This window comes from Eubalaena glacialis, chromosome 1 (assembly GCF_028564815.1).
Source record: "Eubalaena glacialis isolate mEubGla1 chromosome 1, mEubGla1.1.hap2.+ XY, whole genome shotgun sequence".
Lineage (NCBI taxonomy): Eukaryota > Metazoa > Chordata > Mammalia > Artiodactyla > Balaenidae > Eubalaena > Eubalaena glacialis.
Genome location: NC_083716.1, coordinates 197,017,155 through 197,032,334, shown reverse-complemented (window position 1 = coordinate 197,032,334; position 15,180 = coordinate 197,017,155). Strand labels below are relative to the sequence as shown.

At 43.7% G+C, this 15,180-nt stretch overlaps 1 protein-coding gene across 3 annotated transcripts in view; it reads right to left on the bottom strand.

Annotated features, from left to right (window-relative positions):
* Positions 1–12,041, bottom strand: part of MYO1B (myosin IB) — a 185,902-nt gene extending 173,861 nt beyond the window's left edge. For 2 of the 3 annotated variants that reach the window (XM_061185927.1, XM_061185935.1), the window contains exon 1: positions 11,820–11,900. The gene's annotated coding sequence lies outside the window, so the exon portion shown is untranslated. Of the gene's footprint in view, positions 1–11,819 lie in introns of all 3 variants that reach the window. The other variant, XM_061185944.1, reaches the window with a different exon arrangement.
* Between the last annotated feature and the right edge of the window lie 3,139 nt (positions 12,042–15,180).

The following is a 15,180-nucleotide window of genomic DNA, read 5'->3' as shown; positions in this document are numbered from 1 at the left end:
GACACACGCAGGAACCCTGACTCCAGGGGACAAAGGAAGAGAGAGACTGTCAGGGTGGGCTCACTCTCTAACTCTGTAAAACTCACTCCTTAAAGTGGCCGAGAGCTTCCAAGAACACTGTCCCACAAGGCAGCACGTTGTTCTGTACAGCACACAGTCTTGGGCTTGATCTCTACTAGCCCTGGGCACGTTACCCAACTCTCCCAACTACAGATATCTCCTACTGAAGGAGAGCAATGAGGATTAAATGAAACAGGCTATAGAGAGTACCCAGGACGCAGCCTGACACAGCGCAGCACCCAATACTTAATGACAGCAGCATGAATGTCACGTAAGAAAATATAATTCTTTGGGGACTTGGCATTTCTTTTTTTTTTTTTTAAACATCTTTATTGAAGTATAATTGCTTTACAATGGTGTGTTACTTTCTGCTTTATAACAAAGTGAATCAGTTATACATATACATATGTTCCCATATCTCTTCCCTCTTGCATCTCCCTCCCTCCCACCCTCCCTATCCCACCCCTCTAGGTGGTCACAAAGCACGGAGCTGATCTCCCTGTGCTATGCGGCTGCTTCCCACTAGCTATCTATTTTACATTTGGTAGTGTATATATGTCCATGCCACTCTCACCCTGTCACATCTCACCCCTCCCCCTCCCCATATCCTCAAGTCCATTCTCTAGTAGGTCTCTGTCTTTATTCCCGTCTTGCCACTAGGTTCTTCATGACCTTTTTTTTTTTTCCTTAGATTCCATATATATGTGTTAGCATACTGTATTTCTTTTTCTCTTTCTGACTTACTTCACTCTGTATGACAGACTCTAGGTCCATCCACCTCACTACAAATACCTCCATTTCATTTCTTTTTATGGCTGAGTAACATTCCATTGTATATATGTGCCACATCTTCTTTATCCATTCATCCGATGATGGACGCTTAGGTTGCTTCCATGTCCTGGCTATTGTAAATAGAGCTGCAATGAATATTTTGGTACATGACTCTTTCTGAATTATGGTTTTCTCAGGGTATATGCCCAGTAGTGGGATTGCTGGGTCGTATGGTAGTTCTATTTGTAGTTTTTTAAGGAACCTCCATACTGTTCTCCATAGTGGCTGTATCAATTTACATTCCCACCAACAGTGCAAGAGTGTTCCCTTTTCTCCACACCCTCTCCAGCATTTATTGTTTCTAGATTTTTTGATGATGGCCATTCTGACCGGTGTGAGATGATATCTCATTGTAGTTTTGATTTGCATTTCTCTAATGATTAATGATGTTGAGCATTCTTTCATGTGTCTGTTGGCAATCTGTATATCTTCTTTGGAGAAATGTCTATTTAGGTCTTCTGCCCATTTTTGGATTGGGTTGTTTGTTTTTTTGTTATTGAGCTGCATGAGCTGCTTGTAAATCTTGGAGATTAATCCTTTGTCAGTTGCTTCATTTGCAAATATTTTCTCCCATTCTGAGGGTTGTCTTTTGGTCTTGTTTATGGTTTCCTTTGCTGTGCAAAAGCTTTTCAGTTTCATTAGGTCCCATTTGTTTATTTGTGTTTTTATTTCCATTTCTCTAGGAGCTGGGTCAAAAAGGATCTTGCTGTGATTTATGTCATAGAGTGTTCTGCCTACGTTTTCCTCTAAGAGTTTGATAGTGTCTGGCCTTACACTTAGGTCTTTAATCCATTTTGAGTTTATTTTTGTGTATGGTGTCAGGGAGTGTTCTAATTTCATACTTTTACATGTACCTGTCCAATTTTCCCAGCACCACTTATTGAAGAGGCTGTCTTTTCTCCACTGTATATGCTTGCCTCCTTTATCAAAGATAAGGTGACCATATATGCGTGGGCTTATCTCTGGGCTTTCTATCCTGTTCCATTGATCTATATTTCTGTTTTTGTGCCAGTACCAAACTGTCTTGATTACTGTAGCTTTGTAATATAGTCTGAAGTCAGGGAGCCTGATTCCTCCAGCTCCATTTTTCGTTCTCAAGATTGCTTTGGCTATTCGGGGTCTTTTGTGTTTCCATACAAATTGTGAAATTTTTTGTTCTAGTTCTGTGAAAAATGCCAGTGGTAGTTTGATAGGGATTGCATTGAATCTGTAGATTGCTTTGGGTAGCAGAGTCATTTTCACAATGTTGATTCTTCCAATCCAAGAACATGGTATATCTCTCCATCTATTTGTATCATCTTTAATTTCTTTCATCAGTGTCCTATAATTTTCTGCATACAGGTCTTTTGTCTCCTTAGGTAGGTTTATTCCTAGGTATTTTATTCTTTTTGTTGCAATGGTAAACGGGAGTGTTTGCTTAATTTCACTTTCAGATTTTTCATCATTAGTATATAGGAATGCAAGAGATTTCTGTGCATTAATTTTGTATCCTGCTACTTTACCAAATTCATTGATTAGCTCTAGTAGTTTTCTGGTAGCATCTTTAGGATTCTCTATGTATAGTATCATGTCATCTGCAAACAGTGACAGCTTTACTTCTTCTTTTCCGATTTGGATTCCTTTTATTTCTTTTTCTTCTCTGATTGCTGTGGCTAACACTTCCAAAACTATGTTGAATAATAGTGGTGAGAGTGGGCAACCTTGTCTTGTTCCTGATCTTAGTGGAAATGGTTTCAGTTTTTCACCAATGAGGACGATGTTGGCTGTGGGTTTGTCATATATGGCCTTTATTATGTTGAGGAAAGTTCCCTCTATGCCTACTTTCTGCAGGGCTTTTATCATAAATGGGTGTTGAATTTTGTCGAAAGCTTTCTCTGCATCTATTGAGATGATCATATGGTTTTTCTCCTTCAATTTGTTAATATGATGTATCACGTTGATTGATTTGCGTATATTGAAGAATCCTTGCATTCCTGGAATAAACCCCACTTGATCATGGTGTACAATCCTTTTAATGTGCTGTTGGATTCTGTTTGCTAGTATTTTGTTGAGGGTTTTTGCATCTATGTTCATCAGTGATATTGGCCTGTAGTTTTCTTTCTTTGTGACATCTTTGTCTGGTTTTGGTATCAGGGTGATGGTGGCCTCGTAGAATGAGTTGGGGAGTGTTCCTCCCTCTGCAATATTTTGGAAGAGTTTGAGAAGGATAGGTGTTAGCTCTTCTCTAAATGTTTGATAGAATTCGCCTGTGAAGCCATCTGGTCCTGGGCTTTTGTGTGTTGGAAGATTTTTAATCACAGTTTCAATTTCAGTGCTTGTGATTGGTCTGTTCATATTTTCTATTTCTTCCTGGTTCAGTCTCGGCAGGTTGTGCATTTCTAAGAATCTGTCCATTTCTTCCAGGTTGTCCATTTTATTGGCATAGAGTTGCTTGTAGTAATGTCTCATGATCGTTTGTATTTCTGCAGTGTCAGTGGTTACTTCTCCTTTTTCATTTCTAATTCTATTGATTTGAGTCTTCTCCCTTTTTCTCTTGATGAGTCTGGCTAATGGTTTATCAATTTTGTTTATCTTCTCAAAGAACCAGCTTTTAGTTTCATTGATTTTTGCTACTGTTTCCTTCATTTCTTTTTCATTTATTTCTGATCTAATCTTATGATTTCTTTCCTTCTGCTAGCTTTGGGGTTTTTTTGTTCTTCTTTCTCTAATTGCTTTAGGTGCAAGATTAGGTTGTTTATTCGAGATGTTTCCTGTTTCTTGATGTAGGCTTGTATTGCTATAAACTTCCCTCTTAGAACTGCTTTTGCTGCATCCCATAGGTTTTGGATCGTCGTGTCTCCATTGTCATTTGTTTCTAGGTATTTTTTGATTTCCCCTTTGATTTCTTCAGTGATCACTTCGTTATTAAGTAGTGTATTGTGTAGCCTCCATGTGTTTGTATTTTTTACAGATCTTTTCCTGTAATTGATATCTAGTCTCATAGCGTTGTGGTCGGAAAAGATACTTGATACGATTTCAATTTTTTTAAATTTACCAAGGCTTGATTTGTGACCCAAGATATGATCTATCCTGGAGAATGTTCCATGAGCACTTGAGAAAAATGTGTATTCTGTTGTTTTTGGGTGGAATGTCCTATAAATATCAATTAAGTCCATCTTGTTTAATGTATCATTTAAAGCTTGTGTTTCCTTATTTATTTTCATTTTGGATGATCTGTCCATTGGTGAAAGTGGGGTGTTAAAGTCCCCTACTATGATTGTGTTACTGTCGATTTCCCCTTTTATGGCTGTTAGTATTTGCCTTATGTATTGAGGTGCTCCTATGTTGGGTGCATAAATATTTACAATTGTTATACCTTCCTCTTGGATCAATCCCTTGATCATTATATAGTGTCCTTCTTTGTCTCTTGTAATAGTCTTTATTTTAAAGTCTATTTTGTCTGATATGAGAATTGCTACTCCAGCTTTCTTTTGATTTCCATTTGCATGGAATATCTTTTTCCATCCCCTCACTTTCAGTCTGTATGTGTCTCTAGGTCTGAAGTGGGTCTCTTGTAGACAGCATATATATGGGTCTTGTTTTTGTATCCATTCAGCCAGTCTGTGTCTTTTGGTGGGAGCATTTAATCCATTTACATTTAAGGTAATTATCGATATGTATGTTCCTATTCCCATTTTCTTAAATGTTTTGGGTTTGTTATTGTAGGTGTTTTCCTTCTCTTGTGTTTCTTGCCTAGAGAAGTTCCTTTAGCATTTGTTGTAAAGCTGGTTTGGTGGTGCTGAACTCTCTCAGCTTTTGCTGGTCTGTAAAGGTTTTAATTTCTCCATCAAATCTGAATGAGATCCTTGCTGGGTAGAGTAACCTTGGTTGTAGGTTTTTCTCCTTCATCACTTTAAGTATATCCTGCCACTCCCTTCTGGCTTGCAGAGTTTCTGCTGAAAGATCAGCTGTTAACCTTATGGGGATGCCCTTGTGTGTTATTTGTTGTTTTTCCCTTGCTGCTTTTAATATGTTTTCTTTATATTTAATTTTTGATAGTTTGATTAATGTGTGTCTTGGCATGTTTCTCCTTGGATTTATCCTGTATGGGACTCTCTGTGCTTCCAGGACTTGATTAACTATTTCCTTTCCCATATTAGGGAAGTTTTCAACTATAACCTCTTCAAATATTTTCTCAGTCCCTTTCTTTTTCTCTTCTTCTTCTGGGACCCCTATAATTCGAATGTTGGTGCATTTAATGATGTCCCAGAGGTCTCTGAGACTGTCCTCAGTTCTTTTCATTCTTTTTTCTTTATTCTGGTCTGCAGTAGTTATTTCCACCATTTTATCTTCCAGGTCACTTATCCGTTCTTCTGCCTCAGTTATTCTGCTATTGATCCCATCTAGAGTATTTTTAATTTCATTTATTGTGCTTTTCATCGTTGCTTGGTTCCTCTTTAGTTCTTCTACGTCCTTGTTAAATGTTTCTTGCATTTTGTCTATTCTATTTCCAAGATTTGGGATCATCCTTACTATCATTATTCTGAATTCTTTTTCAGGTAGACTACCTATTTCCTCTTCATTTGTTAGGTCTGGTGTGTTTTGACCCTGCTCCTTCATCTGCTGTGTGTTTTTCTGTCTTCTCATTTTGCTTATCTTACTGTGTTTGGGGTCTCCTTTTCACAGGCTGCAGGTTCGTAGTTCCCGTTGTTTTTGGTATCTGCCCCCAGTGGCTAAGGTTGGTTCAGTGGGTTGTGTAGGTTTCCGGGTGGAGGGAACTAGTGCCTGTGTTCTGGTGGATGAGGCTGGATCTTGTCTTTCTGGTGGGCACGTCCACATCTGGTGGTGTGTTTTGGGGTGTCTGTGGCCTTATTATGATTTTAGGCAGCCTCTCTGTCAATGGATGGGGCTGTGTTCCTGTCTTGCTAGTTGTTTGGCATAGGGTGTCCAGCACTGTAGCTTGCTGGTCGTTGAGTGAAGCTGGGTCTTGATGTTGAGATGGAGATCTCTGAGAGATTTTCGCCGTTTGGTATTACGTGGAGCTGGGAGCTGTCCTGAAGTTGGCTCTCCCACCTCAGAGGCACAGCCCTGATGCCTGGCTGGAGCACCAAGAGCCTTTCATCCACACGGCTCAGAATAAAAGGGAGTAAAAATAGAAAGAAAGAAAGAAAGAGGATAAAATAAAATAAAATAAAGCTATTATAATAAAAAATAAGAAAAAAATTAAGAATAAATTTATTAAGAAAAAATTTTTTAATTTTTTAAAAATAGATTTATTAATTTTTTATAATAAAAATAAGAAAAAATTATTAAGAAAAAAATTTATTAAGAAAAAAATTTTTAATTTTTTAAAATAAAAATATGAAAAAACTTAAAAAATTTTTTTTTAATTTTTTAAAAATAGAAAATAAGGAAAAAATTATTAAGAAAACATTTATTAGGGAAAAAAAAATTTTACATAAAAAAAAAAAAAAAAAAACCGACAGACCTAACCCTAGGACTAACGGTGAGAGCAAAGCTATACAGACAAAATCTCACCCAGAAGCATACACATATACACTCACAAAAAAAGGAAAAGGGGAAAAATTAATATATCCTGCTCCCAAAGTCCACCTCCTAAATTTGGGATGATTCGTTGTCTATTCAGGTATTCAACAGATGCAAGCACATCAAGTTGTTTGTGGAGCTTTAATCCGCTGCTTCTGAGGCTGCTGGGAGAGATTTCCCTTTCTCTTCTTTGTTCGTACAGCTCCCGGGGTTCAGCTTTGGATTTGGACCCGCCTCTGCATGTAGGTCGCCTGAGGGCGTCTGTTCCCCGCCCAGACAGAACGGGGTTAAAGGAGCAGTTGATTCGGGGGCTCTGGCTCAGTCAGGCCGGGGGGAGGGAGCGGTACGGAGGAGGCAGGGCGAGCCTGCGGCGGCAGAAGCCGGCGTGACGTTGCAGCAGCCTGAGGCGCGCCGTGCACTCTCCCGGGGAAGTTGTCCCCGGATCACGGGAGCCTGGCCGTGGCGGGCTGCACTGGCTCCTGGGAGGGGCGGTGTGGAGAGTGACCTGTGCTCACACACAGGCTTTTTGGTGGCGGCAGCAGCAGCCTTAGCGTCTCATGCCCGTCTCTGGGGTCCGCGCTGATAGCCGCGGCTCGCGCCCGTCTCTGGAGTTCGTTTAAGCGGCGCTCTGAATCCCCTCTCCTTGCGCGCCGCGAAACAAAGAGGCAAGAAAAAGTCTCTTGTCTCTTCGGCAGCTGCAGACTTTTTCTCGGGCTCCCTCCCGGCTAGCTGTGGTGCGCTAGCCCCTTCAGGCTGTGTTCACGCCGCCAACCCCAGTCCTCTCCCTGCGATCCGACCGAAGCCTGAGCCTCAGCTCCCAGCCCCCGCCCGCCCCAGCGGGTGAGCAGACAAGCCTCTCGGGCTGGTGAGACTTGGCATTTCTTGTCCACTATGCAAATATGCCTGAAGTCTATGAACAGCCTTAGTGGGGTTTAATCAACAGCCATGCTGAACCAGGATGAGGAAGGTTGGAACGCTGGCAGGTGGGGAAGGAAGAAAGCAGGAGGACATCAAGGATTTGCTGTACACCAGGGCCGACCACGTAATTCAACACCTTCTCCCATGGAATGGTACTTTATACACCCTCAGGGTCCAAAAAAGGATCCTCTCCTCTCTCCTCGGGCAACGAATTCACCAGAAAGAGGCTTCCTAACATCCCAACCAATCCAACCTTCAGAGGCAGGTGTTCAGAGACCCGAGCCCTTTGGCACCATCAGAGGTTGGGGGAAATAAAACCAAGGACAAAGAAGGAACAGTGTTTGGGTTCCTCCCACTCGCACGCTTTTGTCTCAGTAGCATGTGTTGGCGTGGCCTTGGTCACCACGGCTGTCACAGTCATCTCACCAACATCCACTCTCTGGGCACACTGCGCTGCCCTGCTACATCCTTTGATACACAATGGATTTCCTTTGCTGCTTTTTGATGCATAGCCTTGCATCAACTGTGTGCTTAATACAATACAAATTGATGAAGACACTGGCAACTGAAAAGAAACCTACGACAGGTTATAAGAGCATCCTTCATCCTTCTCAGCTGGTAAGTTGGAAAGTGCTCCCTGTTAGAACTCAGCAGACCACGTGTGTGCAGCCCCTCTAAATATCCAGTGGATGAGAATCTAATGGCCTCAGGAGAGAAAAGTTACTGCACCTATACCACAGTCTCTGAAGACCCCAAATGATGTCTTAGCTTGAAATAATTAAAAAAGTAAAGGTAGAACTTTCAGTCTTCGTAGTCTTATCTTAGGAACAAAAAAAACCAATATTGACTTTTCCATTTGCCCGGGAGCATTCTGAGAAATCCATAAATAATTGATGACGCCAAGTGTTCGAATCCACTCTGCTCCTGCACTCGGCGGTCACCCCTGGGTCAAGGTCAGGTGACTCCTGCCTGGCACCATACTCCATTCCACCCCAAGGACGGATACCACTTCCATTCCACTTTCACGTGGATGCCTAAGCTTGTTCACTTCCCCTGTGGGGAAAAGATGAGCACAGAAATCCTGTGGAATGTGTGTTCCCACAGAGCTCAGAAATGTGATGATCTCAGAGGATATTGTAAAGAAAGACCCTTGACACTTCCCTAAGGAAGAATGTCTTCTGTAAAAGGCGACTGCCAGGACAAAAAGCATGTGCTGGGAAAATCTACGGCCTGCTGCTGTGTATGACTCCAATTCTGATGTCCCACTTCCTCTTTATAATCACATTCTTTCCCTCCTTATTCCTCTTCTAAAAAGACACTCTGGCATTGGGTCTCAGTAAAGAAGCAAAGTGCAGTGTTCTAATAAAGGCTGGGAGATAAAAAGGGCTAAAATAGATTTCAATAAATATCAAATGACTATAAGTCTACTCCATTCCACCACTTTTAAATGTCCCCTCCCCCCCCAAAAAAACTTATTTTTAGACATTGGCAGCCTAACTTTTTAAAGTTTCATTCACTTAAAGTTTATTCACACAGGCCATCAAACAGCAAAGCTTTTGAACAATACAGTTTGAAAAGTTGCGATGTCACTAATCTAGCCTTCCAAACCTATCTCACAGTGGTTTTTGAAAGAATCAATTATGATAATATATGTGAAAGTGATTTGAAATCTGCAAAGGGCTAACCAAATAAACAATCAAATTGCTGTCATTCCTAGTATTAAAAGATATCATACCATGCAGTGTGGACAGTGGAATCAGAGATTGGAATTCAAATCTCACCTCCACCCCTTACTAGTTACCTACACAACTAGGCAAGTTACCAAACTCCCTGGGCCTCAGTTTCAACTGTAAAATGGAGATAATACCCACTTTACCAAGTTGTTGTGAGGATTAATAAAATAATGTGTGTAAAACCCTTTTCACACAGTAAATACTAAATGACAGTTTTAACTACTGTTAGGCTGTTTAATTAAAATCCAAAGGTCCAGCTATTGAAAATAGCAGAAGGGAGGGGGACGAGAGAAGACTCTCGCCCAAAAGGAGGAAAAATGTTAAAAACCTTTAACATCCTACATTCTGAGGATTCCCCTCTTGGCCCACTCCTACACCCCACTCCTTCCCCACTGATGTCAGAAGCTCCTCGTTGCTTTGCATAACCGCGAAGCAACCAGGGAGAGTCAGTCTTTAACTCCAGGCTTGACAAAGTGATGATTCATCCCATCCCGTGAAGGGGGTGCAGCTTGCAGCCAGCCTCATCACACATGGGGAATCCATCGGACGGCCTGCAGCCAGAGACCAACTATTTAAGAGGCTTCCCCATCCGTGTCTTTGGTAGCAGTAATCTTATGCTTTGTATTTTGTTAATGTATATTCCAATGAGTACTTGGGAGGAATCCAATTGTGCTATATTTTACAAAACAATTCACAACATAAACGAAAAGTCCAAAATGGCAAGACAACGATAACGAAGGAAGTCTCCCTCTGTTCGCTGCCCATGGCACAATGTTTTGCCAGGCAGTGTATTAGTTATAATGACAAACAGCTTGACGGTTGGACAACATCCCACTTCAACTGCACATCATAATGGCTCCGGAGGACAAATCCCACTGCTTTCCAGCCTGGCCTGAAAATCTGACCACATCCTCCAAGAAAAAGACAAACCCTCACGGTAGCTGGTACAGCTCTTTTCCATTACCACTTAGTGGGCAGGAAACATTTTTTTTCCCCGGGAGTAAGCTCTTCATTCCCCTTCTAAGGTTAAGAGACTTTCAAACTTGGTTGTCTTAAAATGAATAGCCAATGCGGTGGTTTATCGGTGGGCCCTCAGACTTGTCAAAGAAGCAGCTCTAGGTCATTTCCCAGCCCTGCCTCAGCCAGACTACTATAGCTAAATATCTCCTCAACTATCACCACAGTAATTCTAACCTTCAGCCCAGCTTTGGGATCCTTCCACCAGTGTCCCATAGGCACAAACCATGAATGCCTGGAAATGTCAGCCTCCTCCCAAAACGGTTTTGCTTGGAATACTCCATTCAAAAAACACTCATCATTCAATCCACCCTGGCTCCCTCCCGAGGTCAACCAATCCTCCTGGGCTTCTTGATTCCAATCTAGGAAAGGGTCACTTAACATATGCCCAACACATTACATTCAATTCTACCTCCCCCTAAAAATAATTCCCATTCACCATAATGGTAACTGTTCTTTCCTAGTCCAGATGACCCACATTAGGGGAGTGAAAGCACAGAAGTCATGACTCCTCAACTGAAAACCCAAAGGGTGGTGTGTATGATGTGTTTTCTGGGAAAGACTGTAAAGGGTTTTTCAATTCAGTGTTACCTAATCTGATTCATTTATTTAGCAATGTCTAATTTTCTAGTGGTTTCCCCCCAAACATTCCTGGAAAATTGTTTTACTATATTGCAACGGAGAAAATTATTCTCTGTCAAAATCAATGCTATAAAATTTGCTTCCTACCCATTCAAGCCAATATCTACTAGCTACAAACACGGATCCACAGGCACATACATACATAGGCACATACATACACACAAATACCCTGAGCCACACACACACACACAAAAAGTCTTCTTCCACTTTAATTAAGAAGATTTGATTTCAGCAAACTAACATTGGGAGCGCCTAGAAGTCAGGGAAGTACACAACTTGTTGAAGCAATAAACGCTCGGCCGCAGCCTGAACAAAGCATTACAAATAAGCTCCAGAAACCCACACAGCAAGCCCGTGGACAAAATGCTGTGTGTTTGTAATCAACTCTCCAGTGCACTCACATCACCCACTCCCCAACCCTCTGCCCCGGCCCAGCAAGGACCCTCCAGGACTCCCGTACCTAATCTGGTTTCCATTCCAGCCCCGCCCCCTCCCCTTCCCTCTCTAAAACCGTGAATCAATCCCATCCCGGGCAGGAAACGAGACCCAAGGCAGCCCCCTCCGCTGCGGCGGAACAAAGGAGCATAGTTAAGCTGCGTGCGCAGGATGCCCCGTCGGGTCCTGGGCCCCTTATCCCCTGCCGCCGGGGCACGCCGCACCTGAACCCCACTCCCCAGGACGCCCCATTGTTCTCCCTCCGCTTTCCTTCCCGGAGGAGGCCACCCCGTGTCCTTCCATAGAACCAGGGGGCCAGGAAACAGCTGTGGGCCAGAGAGATGGAGGGGTGTGGGTGAACACCAGGAAGACCTGGATTCCACTTTGCCCACAGGTACGAAGGGGATGGGGCAAAGTAAGAACAACTTAGTTTAGCGCCCTCTACTCTCCCACCCGCCCCCGAAGCAACTGCGGAGTCGCGACCACCCTGCCCGACCTCCAGCGTGCGCGGTTCTCGCCGCAGCGCCGCCTGGCCCCGAGGAAAGACCGCAGACCACGCTGACCCGTGTCCCGCGGGCTGCGGCGGGGCCACGGGGACCCTGGGCACAAAGGACCGAGCGGGCAGGGCAGGGGAGAGAGGGAAAGCGCTCGCGCTACCTCGCCGGGCGCCACTCCGCCTCCTTGTCGTCCTCCCTCTCCGGCGCGCTCCGGGACGCGGGCCCTCCGCGCGGCTGCGGGGCTCCCGCGCAGTTGCTCGGCAGACGCTGCTGGCGGACGCTGCTGGCGGACGCGGCCCAGCGGCTGCCGGCCCCTCGCGCCCGCGCTCCCACACCACCGCGACGCGCGGCGGCCGAGTCTCCAGTGCGCGCCCGGCTGCAGAGTGCGCTGCCGCTGCAGAGTGCTGCGCTGCGGCGGGAGGCGCCCGGCCACTCCCCTCTACCCCGCGGGCGGAGGGGCCGGCCGAGGGGCGGGGGCGGCGACCTCGCAGCCTGGGATTCGCCCCTCTGCGCGCCGGCAGGACCGGGAGCCGCCGCCTCCCAGCCGACTCACCTCCGGCCGCCCGGTGCCGGCGGCACAGCGCCCCCCGGTGAGCGCGGGTGCAGCCTCCGCCCCCGGGGCCAGCCTGGATGGGGCAAGGAGTGGAAAAGCGGAGGAAGGAGAGGCGTCCCTCCCAGCCCCACGGAAGGCACGGCCCTTCTACCTTTTTCACTCCCGGATTTATTAACATCAAACGACAAATACAATAACTGGAGAGGCAAGCCAGGGGGAGCGGGCCGGGGCGGAGGGGGGGAGGAGGGGGGCCGCGGGGAATGACAACTGGAAGCCAACCTGTGGGCAGATGTCGGCAGAGAGTGGGAGTGTTCTCAATTGTTCCTTCTCCCTTAGACAAAAAAAAGTTTGGATACCCAAGAATATCGGAAAATATTAATTTGACCGAAAGGGAAAAGTGTACTGAGTGGCAAAGTGTGCTTTTATTTACAAGATTTTTTAATATCTATTAACTCACTTAGTTTCACGTGATGCTAAGTAGACACTGGCCAATTCTCTGTTACAGAAATTAAAAGATAATTTAAAAAGAAATTTCAACTATATGTGTATATATATATGAAAATATATAAATGAATATTGCGTATTAACTGGCACTGGGTAATGATCGATGATAGGGTGTTAATCTGCGTATTATTTAGGCATGCTGGAGGGAGCCAGAGAATCAGGCCCTCCAGCTTCTCACTCCAGCTGGCTTCTTGCCTCTTTGTACAGTAGAATTTAGAGCAAGCCACTTGACCCTTGTCCTGGTTTCCTCATCCCGGAGGAGGGAAGAGTGCTCATCCAACCTTACTCACTGGGTGAGGTGAGGATTACTTGGCTAAGGTGTTAAAAGAAATGTAGGCACAGTAATTATTACTCATGGTTCTAACTACTTTGTCCAATAATGAAATAAATTGCCATAAATGGAGCCAGGTTTAAATGGACTGACCTATATCTGGAAACTGTCGCTAAAATGAGGTGAACCAAGAATTCAGACCATATATAGTAATTCTTTTCCCACAGGCATAAGAACCACAGGCAGTGGTATTTGTCAAATGCTACCAGTAGAGTTTGAAAAGGTAACAATTCCCCAGACTGTATCTGCTTTGGACCTACACCATCATTGATGGCACCATCAGCATCACTTCTGATCCACATAAGACATGGTGATGTTCTAAGCTTAAACATATTGAGTACCAGGTACCATTCTTTTCCTGTTTAATCTTCGCAAAAACCTGGGAGGAAAGTTACTCTCTTTGTCCTTGTTTTACAAACCAGAAAAGCCAAGAACAGAGAGTTCTTCCAGCTAATAAGTGGCTATACTAGTTTGAAGACATGTCCACAAATTCTTTTACACTCCTCCCATTAAGGAATGGAGTCGAATTGTCTTCCTCTTGCATATAGGCTAGACTTTAAGAGATGTGATCCTAACGAATAGAATACAGCAGAAATGATGTAGGTAACTTCTGATTCTGGGTTGTAAAAGGAGCTACAGCTTTCACCTGGCCTTCTCCTGGGCCAATCACCCTCGGAACTCAGCAGCCATGCTATGAGGGATCTCTAGCCACGTGGTAGGTCATGTATAGGTGGTGTTTCTGCTGCTGATGCCAGCTGAGGACCCAGCCTACAGCCAGCTGAACTGCCAGGCATGTGAGTTAGTAAGCCTTTGAGATGACTCCAGCCCCAGTCACTGACTGAGAGATCTAGAAAGAAACCCTAACTGAGCCTAGTCAGTGCCCAGAAACAGAAGGTAGCAATAATATGAGATGGGCTTCAGGGTGGTCATTGTATAGCAGTAGGCACCTGGAACAGTGGCAGAGCTGGGATTTGAACCCAAGCCTTCTGACTCCACAGTCTCCGCCACAATCCAGTACACTACCTCAGACCTTGATAACCTAGCCTAATGAACACCCTGAAGATCCCTGTCTTCACAACAGACAACATATGGACCTGCTACCTGATGACACATGTAGCCTCCCTTCTCCATTTTGCCCATCTGACTTTAGATTCCAAAGTGACTGCTTATAGCAGTTTGGCAGTAAAGGAGCCTCTGACCTCTGCTGTCCAGTCCAGCTTTTCAAAAATCACAGAAATTCAAACGGCAGCTTCACAAGTACAAAATGTAAACAGATGGTTTGAAAGAGTGGGGGAAATTCTGTAATCTTTTGATCTTGGAAAAAGGCCAAGTTTTAGTAAAAAGTAGGTTTAAGACAAGTATGTGCTGAGTAGGACAATTAAGGGAACTTCTCTTAGGAAGGTTTTGGAGCTCCTGCCCCAAGAAAGAAATTGGGAACATAGTTATGTAGGAACAATTTTGCCTCTAGAAGGATCTAGCAGAGTGGGGACACTTGAGACTTTCTCCCTGTTTTTTAGCAGGTTCGGGAAAGAAAATAGTAGAAGCTGTTGAACTCATTCTAATAACACTGAGAAAATGAACCCAAGAAGCTATTAGAAAGCCAAAAATGTTTCTAGAGCAAAGCTATGCTTCTCTTTTAAAAATACCATTAACCTAGTTTTCATAAATCTCAAAATCCAAACTTCTGAAGACATACCATGAGGTTTTAAAATACTTTTACCTTCCTGGCCATTCTTTTCAAAAGTCAATCAATCAACAACTTTTGAATTTAAAAGAAGCAGATTACAGTTGTTCTAATAACTGTCAAGAATAGATAATAAATCCACCAAGTACAAAAGCATTTTTTACTTTCCCCTCAGTCTGTTTGGAAGAAGCAGAACCTATGAAGAAGCAGAAAGACTATTATTAAGATTTTAGGGTCATAAACATAAATTATCAAATTATAGGAGTAAAAGAATGTAAGAAGTGTGCTTTACCTCAATGAAAACATGCAATGATTTAATTCAAAACAAGGGAAATCCTGCCGTCTTTGTGGAAAAACTTAGAAATAAAAGCACATTTGTGTGTGTCCCAGGAAGAGAATTACTACTAAAAGTATAGAGTTGTTGTTGTTGTTTTTCCTTAGTTGTTTTT